This window comes from Balaenoptera borealis, assembly GCF_965194805.1.
Source record: "Balaenoptera borealis genome assembly, chromosome: 2".
Taxonomy (NCBI): Eukaryota; Metazoa; Chordata; class Mammalia; order Artiodactyla; family Balaenopteridae; genus Balaenoptera; species Balaenoptera borealis.
Genome location: NC_138867.1, coordinates 50,495,285 through 50,519,939, shown reverse-complemented (window position 1 = coordinate 50,519,939; position 24,655 = coordinate 50,495,285). Strand labels below are relative to the sequence as shown.

Below are 24,655 nucleotides of genomic sequence, written 5' to 3'. Positions count from 1 at the left end.
GGAGTTTTATGGTGTCAAGTCTTATATTTAAGTCAAAAGGAGAGTCTTTTTTTCAAAGCACTGTTATAATGATGAGTTATTTGTAGATATTTACGATAAGATTTCACATAAAGATGGACTTTGTGTTGATTATCTTTTGCTGTGTTACCAATCATGCAATGCTTAGTAGTTTAGAACAACTTCTATTTAATTTATGGAACAATTTCATGGGTTGGCTGGGATAACTGGGATTCCTGAAGTGACTCTTTTGGTTAGGATCAGCTTGGTTGGAGCTGGATGGTATAGGATGGCCTTATGTGTCCCATTTTTGGCAGATTGGTCTATGAGGGGCTCAGTTGACTTGTCTCAGCTCCATGTAATCTCTCGTCCTTCAGTAGGCCAGCATAGATTTCTCCTCATATTAGTCTCAAAGTTTCAAAATGCAAGGAAGAGAGAGGGCAAGCCCTAATATGGAAATGCTTTCCAAGACTACACTTGTATTGTGCTTGCTAGGGGATTGGGGAGGTTTGTTTGGGAATAGACATCATGCTGAAACCTGAAGGATGAGTAGGAGTTAAACAGACTGAAGAAGAGTTTGGGTCCAGGGTGGAGGAAAGAGATTGTTAGGTATGAAACCCAGAGGAATCTGAGGAGAGAGTATCTGGTCTATTTCAGGAACTGAAACACTTTTCCTAGAGTTGAAACATGAGGAAAATGATAGGAAGTTGCAAGAGGTGAAGCTGGAGAGGAAGGCAAATGATGTATGATGGAGAGGATTGAGGTTATATTTTAGGGACAATGGGAAACCACTGAAGGAATTTAAATATGGATATAGTAAAGTCAGGCCAATGCTCTAGAACAGGGGTCCCCAACCCCAGGGCCACGGACTGGTACTGGTCCGTGGCCTGTTAGGAACTGGGCCATGCAGCAGGAGGTGAGCAGCAGGTGAGTGAACGAAGCTTCATCTGTATTTACAGCTGCTCTCCATTGCTCACGTTACCACCTGAGCTCCACCTCCTGTCAGATCAGTGGCACCTTTAGATTCTCATGGGAACACGAACCCTACTGTGAACTGCACATGTGAGGGATCTAGGTTGCGTGCTCCTTATGAGAATCTAACACCTGATGATCTGAGGTGGAGCTGAGGCGGTGATGCTAGTGCTGGGGAGAGGCTGCAAATACAGATTATCATCAGCAGAGAGGTTTGACTGCACAGAGACCGTAATAAATCAATTGCTTGCCGACTCAGATCAAAACCCTATCAGTGAGTGGCAAGTGACAATTAAGTTGCATCTAGTGGCAGGCTTTATAGTGGCAAGTGAGTTGATGTACTTCAGTTGTACAGCTGCATCTGGTGGCAGGCTTTAAGTCAGAACCCAACACTTATTTTAGCCCACGCATGGCCCACCCATTATTTTATTTACCACTTCCATCTGCACCTCTTTCCCGCACTGCACACTTGTCTCAGTCACAGTTTTGGTAAGCCCACAAGCTAACCCTAGCCAAAATAAGTAAAAAACAAATGTCGCTGGAGAGCTTCTTCGAAAAGGGGGAAAGACCCAATGATGAGACAGCAAAAGACTCTAAGACTGCCAACAAAAAGAAAGCTGCATTTAAAAGAAAATATCAAGAGTCCTACTTAAATTACAGGTTCATTGCAACAGGTGATTCACATTCTCCAAGCCTGCTTTGTATAATATGTGGTGACTGCTTATCCAATGAAGCCCTGAAACCTTCAAAACTGCTTCACCACATGGAGACCAAGCACCCTGCATTAAAAGACAAGCCTTTGGAGTTTTTCAAAAGAAAAAAATGAACAGGAAGAACAGAAGCAATTATTGAAGGCCACAACTTCATCAGATGTGTCTGCACTGAGAACATCATTCTTAGTGGCTAACTGCATTGTTAAAGCTAAGAAGCCCTTTACTATTGGGGAAGAGCTGATCCTGCCTGCTGCTAAGGACATTTGTCATGAACTTTTAGGAGAGGCTGCAGTTCAGAAGGTGGCACGTGTTCCTCTTCTGGCTAGCACCATAACTAGATGAATTGATGAAATAGCAGAGGATATTGAGGCACAGTTGTTAGGATTAACGAGTCACCATGGTATGCAATCCAGGTTGACGAGTCTACCAATGTTGACAATGAGGCAACAATGCTTGTTTTTGTGTGATATATTTTTCAGGAGGATGTGCATGAGGATATGTTATGTGCACTTTTGTTGCCAACCAACACCACAGCTGCAGAACTATTCAAGTCTTTGAATGATTACATATCAGGAAAACTGAATTGGTCATTTTGTGTCGGTATATGCATGGGTGGAATGGCTGCCATGACTGGATGGCTTTCTGGTTTCACTGCTCAGGTCGAAGAGGTCATTTCTGAATGTGAGTCTATGCACTGTGTCATCCATAGAGAAATGCTGGCTAGCTGAAAAATGTCACCTGAACTTAACAACATTTTGTGGGATGTGATTAAAATTATCAACCACATTAAAGTACATGCCCTTAACTCACATCTGTTCACGCAGCTCTGTGAGGAGATGGACACAGAGCACACACGTCTTCTCTAATACACAGAAGTGAGATGGCTTTCTAAAGGTAGATCACTGGCCAGAGTTTCTGAGTTACAAGAGCTGCTCCAGAGATTTTTTTTAGAAAAAGAATCACCACTGATAGCACATTTCAGTGACATAGAATGGGTTGCAAAACTTGCTTACTTCTGTGACATATTCAACCTGCTCAACCAACTCAATCTGTGTCTTCAGGGGAGAATGACAACTGTGTTCAAGTCAACAGATAAAGTGACTGCATTCAAAGCCAAACTGGAATTATGGGGGCGACGAGTGAACATTGGGATTTTTGACATGTTTCAAACATTAGCAGAGATTTTGAAAGAGACTGAGCAAGGACCTTCTTTCTCCCAGTTGGTGCATGATCACCTGTCTCAGCTTTGAAAAGAGTTTGAGCATTACTTCCCAACCACAAAAGACCCCCAAACTGGGAAGGAATGGATCCGCTACCCATTTGTGAATAAGCTAGGTGAATCGACTTTGTCCATGCTAGAAGAGGATCAACTGCTTGAGATCGCAAATGACGGTGACCTTAAAGTGTGTTTGAGACAACTTCAAACCTCCATATGTTCTGGATTAAAGTCAAGGTGGAATATCCTGAGATTGCCACAAAAGCACTGAAAAGCCTGCTTCCATGTCCAACATCCTGTCTTTGTGAAGCAGGGGTTTCTGCAGTGACAGCAACCAAAACGAGATCACTGAGGAGACTGGACATAAGCAACACACTTCGGGTGTCACTGTCTCCCACCACCCCCAGGTGGGACCACCTAGTTGCAGGAAAACAAGCTCAGGGCTCCCACTGATTCTGCATTATGGTGAGCTGCATAATTATTTCATTATATATTACAATGTAATAATAATAGAAATAAAGTGCACAATAAACGTAATGTGCTTGAATCATCCTGAAACCATCCCCCCGCCACCCCTGTCTGTGGAAAAATTGTCTTCCATGAAACCAGTCCCTGGTGCCAAAAATTTGGGGGACCGCTACTCTAGAAGACCCACTTCGGCTATAATTGAAGTTTTGATGAGAGGGAGGAAAACTGTAGTAAAAGAGACTAGTTTAGTTAGAAGGCTGTTGCAGCAACTTCTTGCCTTAATGTCTACTTTTGTCCTGTTAGTTTAGCTGTTCAAGCCTTTTTTCCCCTCACTTTCAGTTATTGTTTTCACAGTCTGTCTTTTTTTCATCCTTTTCCTTCCAGTCTGTGTATATCTTTGTATTTATGGCAGATCAGATAAGCAGCATGTAGTTGGATTTAATATTTTATCAAGTTTGACAGTATTTTTTTAATCAGAATACTTAATCTATTCACCTTTAATGTAATTTAATGATATTTGATTTAAATTTACCATCTTACTGTTTTTGTCCCATCTGTTCTTTGCTTTGCTTTTATTCTCCTTTCTCGCACATTTTGGATTACTTAAGTAGTTTTTATTCTGTCTTCCTCTCTAATACTTGTTAATTATATACATTTTATTATTCCTTTAATGGTTACCTAGAGATTACAGCATACATCTGTGACTTAGTAGAATCCCTTTTAAATTAGTACTTTTCCAACAAATCAGACAATGAAAGGATTTTATAAAACTTTAACTTGTACACATTTTTTAATCACAGAAGATGTTTTTGTTATTGTTCAGTCAATATTATCTAGATTTATCCGGTTTTTAACCTTTTATGTTGCTTGTTATTCCTTCCTGTATTCTGTGCTTCCATCTGGGATCATGAAGAATCCCTTTAGTATTTCTTTTCCTATATGTCTGATGGTGATAAATTCTGCCAGTTTTATTTTTCTGAATATACATTACTTGGCCTTTATTTTTCAAGGATACTTTTGTTGGGTATAGAAGTTTAGACTGTTTGTTACTTTATTTTAAAGATCCACTTTCTGCTGGAGATGCCATCCGAAGCAGAAAGAGGGAGTGAAACATCTTGGCATCTCAGTTCCTTCCTCTCTCTTATCTTTTGCATTGCCTCTGATTGTCTGCACCCAGCCAGAAGGCAGTATGTATAGGAGCCCTGGAAACAGCCTGATGGCTTCAGTCCTCTTGTGATAGGCCTCAGAACATAGGGAAGGCAAGGAACGGGTCTGAAGTCAAACAGGACACAGACTTGCATAATAGCTAATATCTGTGAAGTGTTTACTTTGTACCATGCACTGTGCTAATCATATTACATCAATACTAGTGTGTTCATGAAGACAGACTACATTATGCTACAATTTGAAAGAACAAATAGACAAAAATCTCAGTGGCTTAGTGAACATAAAAGTTTATTTCTCTGCTCCACACACAGAGACCTACACTGATGGCAGCTCTTGAATCTTATAGCTATGTCATCTGGAACATGTTACCTTTTCGGCTGTCCCTGAGGAGAAGAGAACCTGGAGAACTGTGCCAAGGTTCTTACCTTTTCGTCACAGCCCGCTGAATAGTACTAGCTACATGGCCCCACCTAACTTAGTACAGGTGCTAAGAAATGTTGAGAAGCACCTGGAATATTTGGTGAGAGTTACTATCTTTGCTATTCATGGATTATCTCATTTAAGACCCAGGTAACGAAGTCTGAGGACTTACTCCACAGGCCATTGGAATTTCACTCTGCTACTGGGTTCTCCCCGCTGAGTAACTCCTGGGAATTCCTGTCATGCTTACATTTTACACCAGTCTCTCCTGGAGGTCACTTGTCACCTTAACAAGACATCTTTTCTCTAGCTGCTACATCCCACCCAGGAGGTAAGTCAGTTCTTACAGCTTATATTTGACTTCTCTGAGCTATATCAGCTCTCTCCATTGTACTCTGCTTTTATTCCAGGTTGGACACATAAAGCTCTATTAACCTTACTGAGCACACATAGACCAAACAGTGGTATCTAACAAAATCCTACAGACAGCTTGGTGATACTAGAAGGGAATTACAACACCGAAGAGGAAAACTTTGATGTTAACTATACTTCTTCTAGACCATGCCCTTTAGTAAGTGGTTTCCTTCTGGCTATGACACTTTTCTTGGACTCCTCAGCCTGCTGTAACATTTACAGTGGCCAGCCCAGAATGGCAGTGCTTTTCCACGTCCCTCCTACTCAAGAGGACAGATTTGCTCCTGGCATTCAAGAAAGGAGAACTGCTTCCCTCCCTCAGCTTTACATCCTTTTTCTTTAGGGGAAAATTCAACTCTTGCTCACAGTGTGTGGTCTTGTCTTAAGAGCTCAGACAGGGCAATCACAAAATTTGACATTCGATTTCCCAGAATCTAGATTATACCACCAGAAATAAAACTACATGTGGACTTTCAGTCCAGAGTAGACTTTGGCATTTCCCATCTGGTTCCTTTTAGGTCTGTACCCCCGGCTTAAGGTAAAGATACGTCTCTCTGCCTATTCTGTCATCATCTGGTTTCTGCTCTTGATCTCCTATAAGTAACTTCAAGATGGAACCCACATGTGTATGTGCACACGCATGCACACACACACACACCTCCGAAGAACAAAGAATAATGTACAAAGATAATTAAGTTAAAAAATCACATTTAGGAAGAAAATGTCTTTTCAAGGGCACAGTCCTGCTAAAAATACACCAATTTGCGTTTCTAAACAAAATATTTTACAACTCTGTTTGAGACATTTACATCTAGGTTAATTGGTGACAGTCTTCTTCAAAAATGGTGTGTACACATTTGCTTTACCTTTGGGTCAAAAAAGCATCCTCTCCAATTATTTTCTTAAAACAAAGGACGTTTTTTCCAAAGATAAATTGATGTCTTTACCTGTAGAGATAGAAAATTGCTAGCAACGTTTAAAGGACACCTCACTAGTTTTAAAATAAATGTCTGTCCCTCCAGATGTCTTGCTGCATTTGGGACTGGGGTATAGGAGAAGGAACTGAGATGGAGATGTATTTGGTTGTTGTACCATAAGGAGTCACAGAATTTTACATTCACTGCTTTCTTTTCAATCATGAAGCTGAAAAGTCTAGAGCATTGTAGTCCAATAGAAATATAATCTGATCCAATATGTAATTTAAAATTTTCTAGTCGCTACATTAAACGAGAAGAAAAAAAGGGAAAAATTAATTTTAATAATAATATATTTTATTTAATCTGATATATCCAAAATATATTAAAATGAATTTAATATGTTTATGTTCTATATAAACATAAGACGTATTAAAATATATAAAGTATTCAATAGCCACAGGTGGCTTGTGGCTACTGGATTGGAACCTGTAGGTCTAGAGGCATGGTGGGATACAGAGATTCAAATGAGGCATCAGGATCCATTTCTCTCCCCAGTTTCTCTATTCTGCTCCTCCTCTGTCGGCTTCATTCTAAAAGATGCTCTCTCCTCATGGTAGCAAAATGGCTGTAGCAGCAACAAGTTACACCTTTTCAGGTTCAGGTCCCATATCAAAAGGAACTTCTGTCCCCTCTATAGTGAGAACAAAAGTCCTGAACCAGTTGGCCGTGTGTCCATTCCTAAAGAAATTCCTGGACTGAGGAGAGGAGAATGAAGGCCCAGGTCACATGACCACCCCTGTAGTCCCATCAAACCATACACTCTGAGAATAAGGACAGGGGAAGGTCCTCAGAGGAAAAACAGATGCTGTCACCAGAAATGTGGCTGGTGCTGGACAGAAAATACTGAAACAGAAGCAAATAAAAGTCCTCTCCAGGAATCAGCGGAATGCAGAATGTAACTGAAGGCAGGTGTTGATGAAACCTCTCAGGGGTATGTGGAGAGAGGGTGAGGAGAGCAGAGCCCTGAAGGACTTCCATATTCCAGGGATGAGCAGAGAAGGAGGAGACTGAAAAGGGGGACGAGGGGGAGCCACAAGACTGATGAAAGGAAGGTGAGAGGCTGCTAACCCACAGAAGCCAAAGTGAGAAATTGTCCTGAGTTGTCAGTGACATTTAAGGCAGCCAAGAATCAAGCAAGATAAATACCAAGAAGTGTTCAATAGACTGAATGAAACATGGGCCTCACTGGCCTTGGCAAGAGCAGTTTTGGTGCAGCAGTGGGGCAGAAGGTAGATAGCAATAGGTTGAGGGTAGGTCCAGTGGGAGGTAAGGAAATGCAGTCAAAGTGTGAGAACTCTTAAGAAGTTTGGGTGCAAATAGGAGGAGACATCTAAGATGGTCACTTGAAGAGGTTGTCATGTTGAGGAAGGGTTTATTAAATACACTATATATGATTTATTTTAGCACAAATAATTTTACAGTAAACAAATAATATGTAGTACAGTGTAGAACTGGGTTTGAATTCTAGGTCAATTATTGGCAAGTATACTACCGTTAGCAAGTTATTTGGCTTTCTTGCCTTGGTTTTCTCATTAGTAGAATGGAAGCAATTATGCTGATTTCATAGGTATCTTAAAAGGATTAAATGAGATAATGAATGTAAAAAGGTATTTAGTAAATGTAATTATTATTATTGTTCCTCTTCACTAGCCACTGGTGAATGAACCATACTGTTTCTTATTTCAGTGCTTTTGCATTTGGCTTAGAATGTTTCTTCTCTTCTACCATTAGCCCAGTGAACTCCTGCTCACCCTGCAACACCCTAACAAGAGAGACTTTCTTTCTGTTGCTTGTTTGCCCCCCTTCCCACAGATGCCCTTTACCACAGATGAAGCAGGACTTTGCTGTCCTCATTCTCCATTGCCTTTGAATCCACTTCTGCATGTTGACCCACACTGCCCATCTCCAGTGCAGATCCATGCTGGTCCCCACCCACAAGGCCACTTTATTTTACTAAAGTGGATATACTATCCTAGGTATCCCAGACAGGTATCAAGTCTTCCTGCCTGTAACTCTAGAAATTCAGTCTTCACAATTCAGGGATTTTCCCCTTTGAACTGTTCAGACTTCATTGTTTGCATTTCTCTTTCTAGCTTTTTCTGTTCCTATTGGTGACAGCACAATTCTGTGCAACACTGAAAAGCTGGAGGTACAATTCTCCATGTGCTGCCTTCAGATGACAAATGTATTCTGCTGATGCCTTGGGCAAAACGCCTTTTCCAAAATACCACTATCTGTGAATACTTCCTCCTACAAAACTCTAGCTTCGGTTACAGGGTGAGAGATTTTATGGACAGAAAGAAAACTGCATTTCTCTCTTCCAGATTACTGAGTTCACTCCTCTGTGGTTGCTTTCTATAATCCACTCTGTAGTGCTGCACCTGGGTCCTTCCTGTTCCTTTTACCCCTCACTCAGCTTCTGCAGCTGGAGTTAGATCTGCTCAGTGCCTTCTCAGCAGCTTTTGTTACTTAACTCTTTCCTATCCTACCATCTTATATGTGATGACAGTGACTTGTCTGTGGCACAGAGGAGGTGTAACGGGATCAAGGAGGATTCTAACTATGTATTTTGTATAATGTCTTCATGTCCTCCTTCTTTCAACACATTCTACTTTTTAAATTCATTTACTACAAGAATAAAAGCCTGGGATATTTTTTCCAACTCTGATTTTCTTTGTACATCACTCCCACTTGAGGAAAAATTAAGTGTGAATTTTTTTCTGCATTTCTGCCCCCCCAGAAGCTGGAGTGCAGCTGTGCATTGGGGGCAGAGGGTCAAATCCTGGAGATTAATAATCCTCACCTTTCAAATGATGGCAGCTCTTGAGTGACTTTGTTGGAAGCTTTGGTACAGAAAAGAAGTTCAATAAGAGTGGGTTTTAGATGTTGCCATTTTGTTGATTATCTCAAAATACCGCTATTGAAATATCATTGCTTAGAAATGGTTTAGAGAGATGGATGGATGGATCAATGGGTAGAAAGAGAGATAGAAAGAGATAGATAGGGACTTCCCTGGTGGCACAGTGGTTAAGAATCCACCTGCCAATGCAGGGGACACGGGTTCAAGCCCTGGTCAGGGAAGATCCCACATGCTGCGGAGCAACTAAGCCTGTGTGCCACAACTACTGAGCCTGCACTCTAGAGCCTGCAAGCCACAACTGCTGAGCCCACGTGCCGCAACTACTGAAGCCCACACACCTAGAGCCCGTGCTCTGCAACAAGAGAAGCCACTGCAATGAGAAGCCTGCGCACCGCAATGAAGAGTAGCCCCCACTCACCACAACTAGAGAAAGCCCATGCGCAGCAATGAAGACCCAACGCAAAATTTTTGGACACATCAAATTGGCTATATTTATGAGACTAAATATTTTGCTATTTAGATGTGTTTATCTCCTGATAGGAATTTCTTTATATTCTGGGAACCCAGACAATTCAAAAAGACTCTTTGCTGCTGATGAGGCATAGTCCAGAATGCACAGCACAGTGTCTGGAACGTAGCAGAGGCACAATAAATGTTTATTGGGAGACCTAATGCTCCATTTGGTCTGCTTAAGTTAGAGCCAGCTCCTCTGTGCTCTGTCCTTGTTAACAGACTCTCCCAGCCATGGAGGTAAACCATGGCAGACGGATGGATTTCACCCAAAGTTGTTAATCCGTTAACAATTGGCTGTAAAAGTATGCTTATGGAAACAAAACGGGAAAACTAAAAAACAGATTTGCAATTGCAGTGTAAAGATATAATTGCCATGTGTTAGAAGAAAGAAGGGCCCCTTGCAGATTGCAAATGTTATTTTAATACATAAGGAAAATGTTCTGGATTTAGTGAATTTGCTTTGGTCATCAGCAAAATGGAATTTCTGATTTGAAGTGCGAAACTTTGATTTTTTTGTTATGGCTGCTCTTCATTATTTTCATTCAAGCATTTGAAAAAAAATGGGCTCCTGACAAATTGATCAGGAAGTTCTGACACTTACTAGGTATGTGGCCTTGGGTAATTCACTTAACCTCCTGAGTCTTGATGTCCTCATTTGTAAAATGGGTGTCAAAATCTGTATTTGTGGGATGATTGGATGAGATGATGTGTATAAAACATCTAGCAGAGTGCCTAGAACACAGAATAGGTATTCAAAAATAGCAGAATTTGCTGCCACAGCTGCTACTGCTCAATATTGGGTGCTCTTAAGCTCCTTGTTAGTCCTGACTCTAGAGAAACAGAATGAAATAGGATATGTGTGTGTGTCCATATATATATATATATATATAGGAAGAGAGAGAGAGAGAGAGAGAGTTATTTTAAGAATTGGCTCACACAATTATGGAGGCTGGCAAGTCCAAAATCTGCAGGGTGGGCTAGCAGGCTGGAGACCTAGGAGAGAGAGCCGATGTTGCGGTTCAAGTCCAAAGGCCATCTGCTGCAGAATTCACTCTTGCTTGGGGAATGTCAGGCTTTCAGCTGATTGAATCCTACCCACAAGATGGAGGGCAATCTGCTTTACTCAGAGTCCACTGATTTAAATGTTCATCTCATCCAAAAACAGCCTCACGTAAATATCCAGAATAACATTTGAACACATATCTAGGCACCGTGGCCCAGCCAAGTTGATACATAAAATTAACCATCACACCCCCTTTCTTTATTACCCAAGACTGCATCAGATGAAAACAGACTCCTAATGGGTCTCTCTGCTTCCACTCCTTTCCTTCCAGTGCATTTATAAACAGTAGCAAGACACAACACTTGGATTCCTTCTCTCTCATGCTTAAATCCAACGGCCTCCCATTGCACTTATAATAAAAGCCAGTTTCTTATCAGTGTTTATAAGGCATTGCATGACCTGGTCTGCTCTAACCTTGCTTTACTATAACAATCTGCTGCTGCTCTCCTCCTATGTCACTTAAGGTAAGACCAGCCGTTGTAACTGATAAAACCTGGAATCTCAGTGGCTTAACACAGCAGAGGTTTATATCTTACAGTGGTAGGCAGCTTCTGACACAGCTCCCAAAGATCCCTGACTCCTGGTATTCATGCCCTAGTGTCATCCCTTCCCCCTTAGCGTGGGCTGGATCTAGTGACTTGCTTCTAACAAACGGAATATGGTAAAAGTGATGGGCTGTCACTTCCATGATTAGATTGCAAAAGACTGTGACTTCCATCTTGCTAGTGCTCTCTGGCACTTCGTGTGCATTTGTTCTAATGAAGAAAATTGAAAGGGCCTATATGACAAGGAACTGAGGGCAGCCTCTGGCTAACTGCCAGCAAGGAGCTGAGTCTCTAAGTCCAATAGCCCTGAAGGAACATTCCTGTCAAAAAGCAGAGAAGTGAACTTGGAAGCAGATTCTTCTGCCATTGAAACTTGAGATGAGACCACGGCTTTGTACAAATCCTTTTTCAAGCCTTGTTGAGAGATCCTAAAGCAGGGGCTTAAACTATGCCATGCCCACATTCCGACTCACGGAAATTATGATAATAAATGACTGTTGTTTTAAGCCACTGAGTTTTCAGGTAATTTGTTGCAAAGGAATAGATAACACACATAATATATTCAGGTGTCAGCTGGGAAGAGCGGATCTGCTCTATGCTGTTATTTAGGAACCTGGACTGACAGAAACTCTACTGCCTTCATCAAATAACTTCAAGTTCTTGCTAGGTGTCAATATCCAGCCAGTAAATGGAGGAAGAGAAACAGTGAAGGCTTGAGGGTGACGAGTCTGGCCTATACAGACAGTCCCTGACTCATGATGGTTTGACTTACGATTTTTAGAGTTTACGATGGTGCAAAAGTGATATACATTTTTTAGAAACGGTACTTCGAAATTTGAATTTTGATCTTTTCCTGGGGTAGGAACATGCTGTACAATACTCCCTTGTGATGCTGGGCAGTGGCAGTAGCAGCTCCCAGTCAGCCATGGGATCATGAGGGTAAACAACCAATACACTCGTAACCATTCTGTACCCATACAACCATTCTGGTTTTCACTTTCAGTATAGTATTCAGTACATTACATGAGATATTCAAACTTTATTATAAAATAGGCTTTGTGTTAGATGATTTAGCCCAACTGTAGGTGAATGTAAATGTTCTAAGCATGTGTAAGGGAGGCTAGGCTAGGCTACGATATTCAGTAGGTTAGACATACTAAAGGCATTTTTGGTCTTTTTAAATTAAATTTATTTTAAAAAATTTTTATTGAAATATAGTTGATTTACAATGTTGTGTTAGCTTCAAGTGTACAGCTAAGTGGTTCAGTTTTATATATATATATAAATACGTACATATATAATCATTTTTAGATTCTTTTCTGTTATATGTTATTACAAGATATTGATATAGTTCCCTGTGTTGTACAGTAGCTCCTATTTTATATATAGTGGTGTATACATTCATCCCAAACTCGTAATTTATCCCTCCCCCCACCCCTTTCCCTTTGGTCATGGTAAATTTGTTTTGTCTGTGAGTCTATTTCTGTTTTGTAAATAAGTTCATTTGTATGGTTTTTTTAAGATTCCACATATAAGCAATAGCATATGATATTTGTCTTTGTCTAGCTTACTTCACTTAGTATGATAATCACTAAGTTCATCCATGTTGCTACAAATGGCATTATTTCATTCTTTTTTATGGTTGAGTAATATTCCATTGTGTGTGTGTATATGTGTGTGTGTATATGTATATGTGCGTATGTATATATATATCATAACTTCTTTATCCATTCCTCAGTTGAGGGACACTTAGGTTGCTTCCATGTCTTAGCTGTTGTAAATAGTGCTGCTATGAACATTGGGATGCATGTATCTTTTCGAATTTTTGTTTGTTGTTAGTGTATAGAAATGCAACAGATTTCTGTATATTAATTTTGTATCCTGCAACTTTAGTGAATTCATTGATGAGCTCTGGTAATTTTCTGGTAGCATCTTTAGGATTTTCTATGTATAGTATCATGTAATCTGCAAACAGTGACAGTTTTACTTTTTCTTTTCTAAATTGGATCCCTCTTATTTCTTTTTCTTCTCTGATTGCCATGGCTAGGACTTCCAAAACTATGTTGAATAAAAGTGGTGAGAGTGGATATCCTTGTCTTGTTCCTGATGTTAGAGGAAATGCTTTCAGCTTTTCACCATTGAGAATGATATAAACTGTGGGTTTGTCATATATGGCCTTTATTATGTTGAGGAAGGTTCCCTCTATGCCCACTTTCTAGAGAGTTTTTATCGTAAATGGATATTGAATTTTATTAAAAGCTTTTTCTGCATCTACTGAGATGATCATATGGTTTTTATTCTTCAATTTGTTAATGTGCTGTATCACACTGTTTGATTTGTGTATATTAAAAAAGCCTTGCATCCCTAGGATAAATCCCACTTGATCATGATGCATGATCCTTTTAATGTATTGTTGGATTCAGTTTGCTAGTATTTTGTTGAGGATTTTTGTTCATCAGTGATATCGGCCTGTAGTTTTCTTTTTTGTGGTATCTTTGTCTGGTTTTGGGAGCAGGGAGATTGTGGCCTCGTAGAATGAGTTTGGAAGTGTTTCTTCCTCTGCAGTTTTTTAGAATAGTTTCAGAAGGATAGATGTTAACTCTTCTGTAAATATTTGCTAGAATTCACCAGATGAAGCCATCTGGTCCTGGACTTTTGTTTGTTGGGGAGTTTTTAAATCACATATTCAATTTCAGTACTTGTGATTGGTCTGCTCATGTTTTCTATTTCTTCCTGCTTCAGTCTTGGGAGATTGTATCTTTTTAAGAATCCTTTTGTCCATTTCTTCTAGGTTGTCCATTTTATTGGCATGTAGTTGCTTGTAGCAGTCTCTAAAGGTCGTTTGTATTTCTGAGGTGTCAATTGTAACTTCTCCATTTTCATTTCTAATTTTATTGATTTGGGTGCTCTCCCTTTTTTTCCTTGATGAGTCTGGCTAGAGGATTATCAATTTTGTTTACCTTTTCAAAGAACCAGCTTTTAGTTCCATTCATCTTTTCTACTGTTTTCTTCATCTCTATTTCATTTATTTCTGCCCTGATCTTTATGATTTCTTTCCTTCTACTAACTTTGGGTGTTGTTTGTTCTTCTTTCTCTAGTTGCTTTAGGTGTAAGGTTCGGTTGTTTATTTGAGATGTTTCTTGTTTCCTGAGGTAAACTTGTATCGCTATAAACTTCCCTCTTAGAACTGCTTTTGTTGCATCCCACAGGTTTTGGATCATTGTGTTTTCATTTTCATTTGTCTCTAGGTTTATTTTTTATTTCTTCTGTCATCCATTGGTTGTTTGGTAGCATACTGTTTACCCTCTACATGTTTGTATTTTTTGCAGTTTTTTTCTTGTAGTTGATTTCTATTCTCATAGCATTGTGGTCAGAAAAGATGCTTGATATGATTTAAAATTTTTTTTTTAATTATTTACTTTTTATTTATTTTTGGCTGTGTTGGGACTTTGTTGCTGTGTGCGGGCTTTCTCTAGTTGCGGAGAGGGGGGCTACTCTTCATTGCAGTACACGTGCTTCTCATTGTGGTGGCTTCTCTTGTGGAGCACAGGCTCTAGGTGTGCGGGCTTCAGTAGTTGTGGCACGTGGGCTCAGTAGTTGTGGCTCACAGGCTCTAGAGTGCAGGCTCAGTAGTTGTGGTGCACAGGCTTAGTTGCTCTGTGACATGTGGGATCTTCCTGGACCAGGGATCAAACCCATGTCCCCTGCATTGGCAGGCGGATTCTTAACCGCTGCACCACCAGGGAAGTCCCTGATTTTAATTTTCTTAAATTTACCGAGGCTTGCTTTGTGGCCCAGCATGTGATCTATCCTGGAGAATGTTTCATGTGCACTGAAAAGAATGTGTATTCTGCTGCTTTCAGATAGAACACTCTACAGATATCAGTTAAGTCCAGCTGGTTTAATATATCATTTAAGGCTGGGTCTTGGCCCTCTGGTAGGCAAGGCCATGTCAAGGGGTGTGTCTAGAGGTGGCTGTGGGCTCAGGAATTCTTTAGGCAGCCTGTCTGTTGATTGGTGGGGCTGTGTTCCCACCCTGTTGGTTGTTTGGCCTGAGGCATGCCAGCACTGGAGCCTACAGGCTGTTGGGTAGGGCCAGGTCTTGGTGCTGATTACCCAAGTGAGATGTCTGCTTCCGTCAAGAGTTCAGGTAGGATCATCCCACTTAAAGAGGGAAATGAGCTGCCGACTGGAGCAGTGACAAGCCTTGCTGAGCGTCAGAAGAGTAACCTAATAGAGCCAGTCTGCAAGACTGGAAAGTGAATTACAACAGGAGAAAATCAGACTTCCATGCAAGAGATGCTTGATGCATTTTTAGAAGCCTAAGGTTGTCAACCAAAATTTAATGAGAAACCAGCAATTAATGGAAGGGCCAACTGTAATGCAAAATAGCTGAACCTGAATCTTTTACAAAGGGTCTTGGTGCTCTGGCCGGGTGTCAGGCCTGTGCCTCTGAGGTGGGAGAGCCGAGTTCAGAACATTGGTCCACCAGAGACCTCCTGGCTCAATGTAATATCAAATGGCGAAAGCTCTTCCATAGATCTCTGTCTCAATGCTAAGACCCAGCTCCACTCAACGACCAGCAAGCTACAGCGCTGGACACCCTATGCCAAGCAACTAGCAGGACAGGAACATAACCCCACCCATTAGCACAGAGGCTGCCTAAAATCATAATAAGGTCACAGAAACCCCAAAACACACCACCGGATGTGGCGCTGCCCACCAGAAAGACAAGATGCAGTCTCATCCACCAGAACACAGGCACCAGTCTCCTCCACCAGGAAGCCTACACGACCCATGGAACCAACCATAGCCATTGGGGGCAGACACCAAAAACAACAGGAACTACAAACCTGCAGCCTGCGAAAAGGAGACCCCAAACACAGTAAGTTAAGCAAAATGAGAAGACAGAGAAACACACAGCAGATGAAGGAGCAAGGTAAAAACCCACCAGACCAAACAAATGAAGAGCAAATAGGCAGTCTACCTGAAAAAGAATTCAGAGAAATGATGGTAAAGATGATCCAAAATCTTGGAAATAGAATGGAGAAAATACAAGAAACGTTTAACAAGGACCTAGAAGAACTAAAGAGCAAACAAACAATGATGAACAACACAATAAATGAGATTTAAAATTCTCTAGAAGGAATCAATAGCAGAATAACTGAGGCAGAAGAACAGATAAGTGACCTGGAAGATAAAATAGTGGAAATAACTACCGCAGAGCAGAATGAAGAAAAAAGAATGAAAAGAATTGAGGACAGTCTCAGAGACCTCTGGGACAACATTAAACACACCAACATTTGAATTATAGGGATTCCAGAAGAAGAAAAAAAAAAGGGACTGAGAAAATATTTGAAGAGATTATAGATGAAAACTTCCCTAATATTGGAAAGGAAATAGTCAATCAAGTCCAGGAAGCGCAGAGTCCCATAAGGATAAATCCAAGAAGAAATACGTCAAGACACATATTAATCAAACTATCGAAAATTAAATACAAAGAAAAAATATTAAAAGCAGCAAGGGAAAAACAACAAATAACATACAAGGGAATCCCCATAAGGTTAACAGCTGATCTTTCAGCAGGAACTCTGCAAGCCAGAAGGGAGTGGCAGGGCATATTTAAAGTGAAGAAAGGGAAAAACCAACAACCAAGATTACTCTCCCCAGCAAGGATCTCATTCATATTCAAAGGAGAAATGAAAACCTTTAGAGACAAGCACAAGCTAAGAGAATTCAGCACCACTAAACCAGCTTTACAACAAATGCTAAAGGAACTCCTCTAGGCAGGAAACACAAGAGAAGGAAAAGACCTACAATAACAAACCCAAAACAATTAACAAAATGGTAATAGAAACATACATATCAATAACTACCTTAAATGTAAATGGATTAAATGCTCCAACCAAAAGACACAGACTGGCTGAATGGATACAAAAACAAGACCCGTATGTATTGCTGTCTACAAGGGACCCACTTCAGACCTAGGGACACATACAGACTGAAAGTGAGGGGATGGAAAAAGATATTCTATGCAAATGGAAATCAAAAGAATGCTGGAGTAGCAGTTCTCATATCAGACAAAAGAGACTTTAAAATAAAGACTATTACAAGAGACAAAGAAGGACACTACATAATGATCAAGGGGTCAGTCCAAGAAGAAGATATAACAATTGCAAATATTTATGCACCCAACATAGAGCACCTCAATACATAAGACAAATGCTAAGAGACATAAAAGGGGAAATCGACAGTAACACAATCATAGTAGGGGACTTTAACACCCCACTTTCACCAATGGACAGATCATCCAAAATGAAAATAAATAAGGAAACACAAGCTTTGATGATACATTAAACAAGATGGACTTAACTGATATTTATAGGACATTCCATCCAAAACCAACAAAATACACTTTCTTCTCAAGTGCTCATGGAACATTCTCCAGGATAGATCATATCTTGGGTCACAAATCAAGCCCTGGTAAATTTAAGAAAATTGAAATTGTATCAAGTATCTTTTCTGACCACAATGCTATGAGACTAGATATCAATTACAGGAAAAAATCTGTGAAAAATACAAACACATGGAGGCTAAAGAGTACACTACTAAGTAACCAAGAGATCACTGAAGAAAACAAAGAGGAAATCAAAAAATACCTTGAAACAAATGACAGTGAAAACACGACGACCCAAAACCTATGGGATGCAGCAAAAGCAGTTCTACACTTGATCTTAGCCAAAAGGCCGAGAAGCGATGCAAAAGCAGTTCTAAGAGGGAAGTTTATAGCAATACAGTGCTACCTCAAGAAACAAGAAACATCTCAAATAAACAACCTAACCTTACACCTAAAGCAATAAGAGAAAGAAAAACAAACAAAAAAACCCCCCAAAGTTAGCAGAAGGAAAGAAATCATAAAGATCAGATCAGAAATAAATGGAAAAGAGATGAAGGAAACAATAGCAAAGATCAATAAAACTAAAGGCTGGTTCTTTGAGAAGATAAACAAAATTGATAAACCATTAGCCAAACTCATCAAGAAAAAAATGGAGAAGACTCAAATCAATAGAATTAGAAATGAAAAAGAAGTAACAACTCATACTGCAGAAATACAAAGGATCTTGAGAGATTACTACAAGCAACTATATGCCAATAAGATGGACAACCTGGAAGAAATGGACAAATTCTTAGAAATGCACAACCTTCTGAGACTGAACCAGGAAGAAAGAGAAAATATAAACAGACCAATCACAAGCACTGAAATTGAGACTGTGATTAAAAATCTTCCAACAAACAAAAGTCCAGGACCAGATGGCTTCACAGGTGAATTCTATCAAACATTTAGAATAGAGCTAACACCTGTCCTTCTCAAACTCTTCCAAAATATAGCAGAAGGAGGAACACTCCCAAACTCATTCTACGAGGCCACGTTCACCCTGATACCAAAACCAGACAAAGATGTCACAACGAAAGAAAACTACAGGCCAATATCACCGATGAACGTAGATGCAAAAATCCTCAACAAAATACTAGCAAACAGAATACAACAGCACATTAAAAGGATCATACACCATGATAAAGTGGGGTTTATCCCAGGAAAGCAAGGATTCTCAGTATACGCAAATCAATGTGATAAACCGTATTAACAAATTGAAGGAGCAAAACCACATGATCATCTCAATAGATGCAGAAAAAGCTTTTGACATAATTCAACACCCATTTATGATAAAAACCCTCCAGAAAGTAGGCATAGAGGGAACTTACCTCAACATAATAAAGGCCATATATGACAAACCCACAGCCAACATCGTTCTCAATGGTGAAAAACTGAAAGCATTTCCTGTAAGATTAGGAACAAGACAGGGTTGCCCACGCTCACCACTATTATTCAACATAGTTTTGGAAGTGTTAGCCACAGCAATCAGAGAAGAAAAAGAAATAAAAGGAATCCAAATCGGAAAAGAAGAAGTAAAGCTGTCACTGTTTGCAGATGACATGATATTATACATAGAGAATCCTAAAGATGCTACCAGAAAACTACTAGAGCTGATCAATGAATTTGGTAGAGTAGCAGGATATAAAATTAATGCACAGAACTCTCTTGCATTCCTATACACTAATGATGAAAAATCTGAAAGAGAAATTAAGGAAACACTCCCATTTACCATTGCCACAAAAAGAATAAAATACCTAGGGATAAACCTACCTAAAGAGAAAAAAGACCTGTATGCAAACAACTATAAGACACTGATGAAAGAAATTAAAGATGATACCAACAGATGGAGAGATATACCATGTTCTTGGATTGGAAGAATCAACATTGTGAAAATGACGATACTACCAAAGCAATCTACAGATTCAGTGTAATCCCTATCAAATTACCAATGGCATTTTTCACAGAACTAGAACAAAAAATTTCACCATTTGTATGGAAACACAAAAGACCCTGAATAGCCAAAGCAATGTTGAGGAAGAAAAACGGAGCTGGAGGAATCAGGCTCCTGGACTTCAGACTATACTACAAAGCTACAGTAATCAAGACAGTATGGTACTGGCACGAAACTGGACATATAGATCAATGGAACAGGATGGAAAGCCCAGAGATAAACTGATGCACCTATGGTCACCTTATTTTTGATAAAGGAGGCAAGAATATATACTGGAGAAAAGACAGCCTCTTCAATAAGTGGTACTGGGAAAACTGGACAGCTACATGTAAATGAATGAAATTAGAACACTCCTAACACCATACACAAAAGTAAACTCAAAATGGATTAAAGACCTAAATGTAAAGTCAGACACTGTAAAACTCTTAGAGGAAAACATAGGCAGAACACTCTATGACACAAATCACAGCAAGATCCTTTTTGACTCACCTCCTAGAGAAATGGAAATAAAAACAAATGGGACCTAATGAAACTTAAAAGCTTTTGCACAGCAAAGGAAAATATAAACAAGATGAAAAGACAACCCTCAGAATGGGAAAAAATATTTGCAAATGAAGCAACTGACAAAGGATTAATCTCCACAATTTACAAGCAGGTCATGCAGCCCAATACCAAAAAAACAACCCAATCCAAAAGTGGGCAGAAGACCTAAAGAGACATTTCTCCAAAGAAGATATACAGATTGCCAACAAATACATGAAAGGGTGCTCAACATCACTAATCATTAGAGAAATGCAAATCAAGACTACAATGAGGTATCACCTCATACCAGTCAGAATGGCCATCATCAAAAAATCTACAAACAATAAATGCTGGAGAGGGTGTGGAGAAAAGGGAACCCTCCTACACTGTTGGTGGGAATGTAAATTGATACAGCCACTATAGAGAACAGTATGGAGCTTCCTTAAAAAACTAAAAATAGAACTACCAAATGACCCAGCAATCCCACTACTGGGCATATACCTGGAGAAAACCATAATTCAAAGAGTCATGTACCACAATGTTCATTGCAGCTCTATTTACAATAGCCAGGACATGGAAGCAACCTAGGTGTCCATCGACAGATGAATGAATAAAGAAGATGTGGCACATATATACAATGGAATATTACTCAGCCATAAAAAGAAATGAAATTGAGTTATTTGTAGTGAGGTGGATGGACCTAGAGTCTGTCATACAGAGTGAAGTAAGAAAGAGAATAACAAATACCATATGCTAACACATATATATGAATCTAAAAAAAAAACTGGTTGTGATGAACCTAGGGGCAGGATAGGAATAAAGACACAGACATAGAGAATGGACTTGAGGACACGGGGAGGAGGAAGGGTAAGCTGGGACGAAGTAAGAGAGTAGTATTGACATATATACACTACCAAATGTAAAATAGATAGCTAGTGGGAAGCAGCTGCATGGCACAGGGTGATCAGCTCCGTGCTTTGTGACCACCTAGAGGGGTGGGATAAGGAGGATGGGAGGGGAAATGCAAGAGGGAGGGGATATGGGGATATACGTATGCATATAGCTGATTCACTTTGTTACACAGCAGAAACTAACAACACTGTAAAGCAATTATACTGCAGTAAAGATGTTAAAAAAAAAAAAAGTTCAAGTAGATGAACACTCTCCAATATTTTCTGCCACCTGCTTTTCTGACCCTAGAGAAAGCCACAGCTGCCCCCCACCTCCCTACAAGACCCTCCAAGACCAGCAGGTAGGTCTGGATCAGGTTCCTATGAAGTCACCGCTTTGCTCTGTGTCCTGGTGTGCATGAGACCTTGGTGTGCCCTTCAAGAGTGGAGTCTCTGTTTCACCTTGTCCTGTGGAGCTCCTGTGATCAAGCCCTGCTGGCCTTCAAAGTCAAATGCTCTGGGGACTCTTCCTCGTCATGTCAGACCCCCAGGCTGGGGAGCCTCACATGGGGCTCAGAAATCTCACTCCCATGGGAGAAATTCTGAATTATAATTATTCTCCACTTTGTGTGTCGCTGTCCCAGGGAGTATGGGATTTGATTATATCGTGAGTGTGCCCCTCCTACTGTCTCATTTTGGTTTCTTCTTTGTCTTTGGATGTAGAGTATCTTTTTTGGTAGGTTGAAGTCTTTTTTTTTTTTCCGTGGTTGTTCAGCAGTTAGTTGTGATTTTGGTGTTCTCATCAGAGGAGGTGGGCTCACTGTCCTTCTTCTCTGCCATCTTGTCCCAGATCCTTTTAAAGGCATTTTTGTCTTAAGGTATTTTCAACTTGCAATGGATTATTGGGATGTAACCCCATAGTAAGTTGAGGAAGATCTGTATTTTTCTTAGGTTACCACCGAGTCACATGGCCTCACCTATCTAGGTGAGCTGGGAAATGTAGTCTCTGGTTGGGCAGCCACTTTCTAGTTGCAAATCAACATTGGATGGAGAGGTTCCCAACCATGTCCTTAAACCTGCTTTTTCTCAGTTACATGACATGACAAGCTTTGTCCTCCCCTTAGGGTCTCTTCTCTTCTTTTTGCATGAAATGTGTTCCCCACATGGTTAGCTCCTTTTCGTCTTGTTTTAAATGATACTTCTTGACAAACTGCTAGGGGTTGAAGGTAGGGGCTCAAGCAAACCAAGAGAATCAGTGTGCTCTGTATGAGGCAAGCAGAGGAATTTGGAATTTTACTGCTGGGATGAGGAGAGAAGAGTACAGCAGGTTAAAAGAGAGATGAAGACCAGTAAGTGAGTGAGGCATGAAGAACACTTGGACGTTTTTCGGGGAATGATGCAGATGCTGAGAAATTCTTAGTTGCAGCACTAACATGAATGGGAAGTTGTTTACTATGTGGATTGCAATGTGATCCATAAATGCCCATGACCTATTTTTAGTAGGATCTACCATCTTCACATACACTTTATGTGAATGGATTGTTTATGTGTGTATGTGTGTGTGTGTGCATATGCACAGGGTCATTCAAAACTAGGAATAGGTTACCTTGTGCACTTTCAGTGACCCACTGCAGGATAGAGACAGCAGGTACAGGAGTGGGAGTTCATAGTCAGAGGTCATCTTGCAAATTTAAATCTGAAGAATTCACCAAAATCTTTGTAAAAATTTCAGAATTACTATGGGGTGTGAAATAGTTTAAGTTTTCCACACTGAGTTTTATGGGTCTCAGGGATGCTAGCCGACACATTTCTCACCAGCGTTCTGATTTTCTACTGTTGTAGTCTTCACCACCATCGTGCTGATGCCCAACTGGGAGGATGCCTGCCAGCCCCACTTGAATGTAGGTAGGATCCTGTAACTAGTTCTGGCCAGTGGAACATGCATGGAAGTGATACATTCCACATCGAGTTTGATATGTGAGAAATCTCCCTACGTTCTTCCACTTTTCTCTTTTTCATTTGCCATCCAGGTATTCATGTCCAGGGTGACCTCAGAAGCTGTATATTGAAGATGGCACAGTCTCTGTGAACCCCAGCTCCTGGAAGTCTCCATGTTCCAGAGAATTTCAGGTGTAGGTGAGAAAAATCTCTCCACGAAGAGTAAGAAAAGCAAATACTAAATCATCACCTATATATGCCGTATGTCCTATATACACCTTATGTACTTACAGGAGATAAAGGACACAGTCATATAGAAAACATAGACAACTCAAGCTTTTGGCCAGTAGTGCCCTAAGAGCCTTTGGAACCAGAGGGGCCCACTTATTTACTATCTTATCCCCAAATGGATCAGCTCATTATAAGTGAACTATTTCCAATGGTCTGTTAAAAATGACTCAGTTGGTGGGAACTCCTCTCTACATGGGTTTACCATCCCAGCTCCGGGAGTTTGTTAGAGTCTCCCCAGCATCTTTTACAGAGAGCAATGAGATAAGGAAATGAAGTGGTTTTTGTGCCACCAGAGTAAACTTCTTGCAAAGTCCTGGAATGGGGAAAGGATGTTGGCAATTGTTAGCCATTGTCTTTCCCCTTATGTGGAGGTGTCGGGAGTCTTTGCAGAGGGCAGTGAAGTCAGCAAGGTTTTCTCAGTCCTGATTCATCTAGGGCCAGGATAGAGAAATGCCACACCATTCCAGGATGGAGTAAGAGTATATCTTCAGTACAGAAGCAGTGGCTTCTGGTGGGTTGATGGTCCCACATAAATCTTAAGGTGAACAACACAGGAGTAACTTCCTGAGAGTCCTAGGACCCAATAGACTTTGTCTTTTCCATAGAAAATCTTCATGCCTCTGGAGAAGGGATCCTATTTAATTTCTTCTCTTGAAATGTACACCTTGTGGAGAGATCTATGCCATATCCTCTCCTTGTTAAATAAAGCACCTTGGAGGAAGCTTGGCAGAATCCTGGTTCGAGAATATCTTTTTGGAAGCCGGAATTGTGATTTAAAGTCCAAGGAAAGGAATAGTTCTTCACCAACTTCAGTTCCAGGAAAGCATTTATCTTCATCACTCTCATCTAGACTCTCAGTTTGTGCTTAGGAAAGACAGATGTGTCCTACAGGTCTTTCCCCCCTTATGTGAAAAAGGGAGCAGTGCATCATATTTGGCTTGTGAACAAACAGAGAATATCAGCTTCCATTTCACAAATACATCCATTCACTTGCAGGAGTTTTTTCCTCTGGCTGAGGGAGCACAATGCCCATTACATTGTATTCTGCATGTCCCCAGGCTTTAATATATCTCAGAGCAGCTCTCCTCAGCATTCCACATTATAAAATCAATCTCTATTTAAGTAAGAGAAGGATATTTATTTCTTAATTTTTTAATAATGTATTTTGTGATTTGTTATAGCTTCAGTGCTGTATTATTTATTTATTGTGCCTATAGGGTGCATTGCCACTTGGTAATAGAGGAGATATGGAAACTTGAGAGCTAAGCAGAAATGAGTTCAATAATATTGCTACACTCTAGG

General features: G+C 40.3%; 1 long non-coding RNA gene across 1 annotated transcript in view; it reads left to right on the top strand.

The window, feature by feature from the left end:
• Nucleotides 1-4,833: 4,833 nt before the first annotated feature.
• Nucleotides 4,834-24,655, top strand: part of LOC309624434 — a 28,824-nt gene continuing 9,002 nt past the window's right edge. Inside the window, exon 1 of the long non-coding RNA XR_014241919.1 lies at nucleotides 4,834-23,260. This is a non-coding gene — a long non-coding RNA (uncharacterized lncRNA). The remainder of the gene's footprint in view (nucleotides 23,261-24,655) is intronic.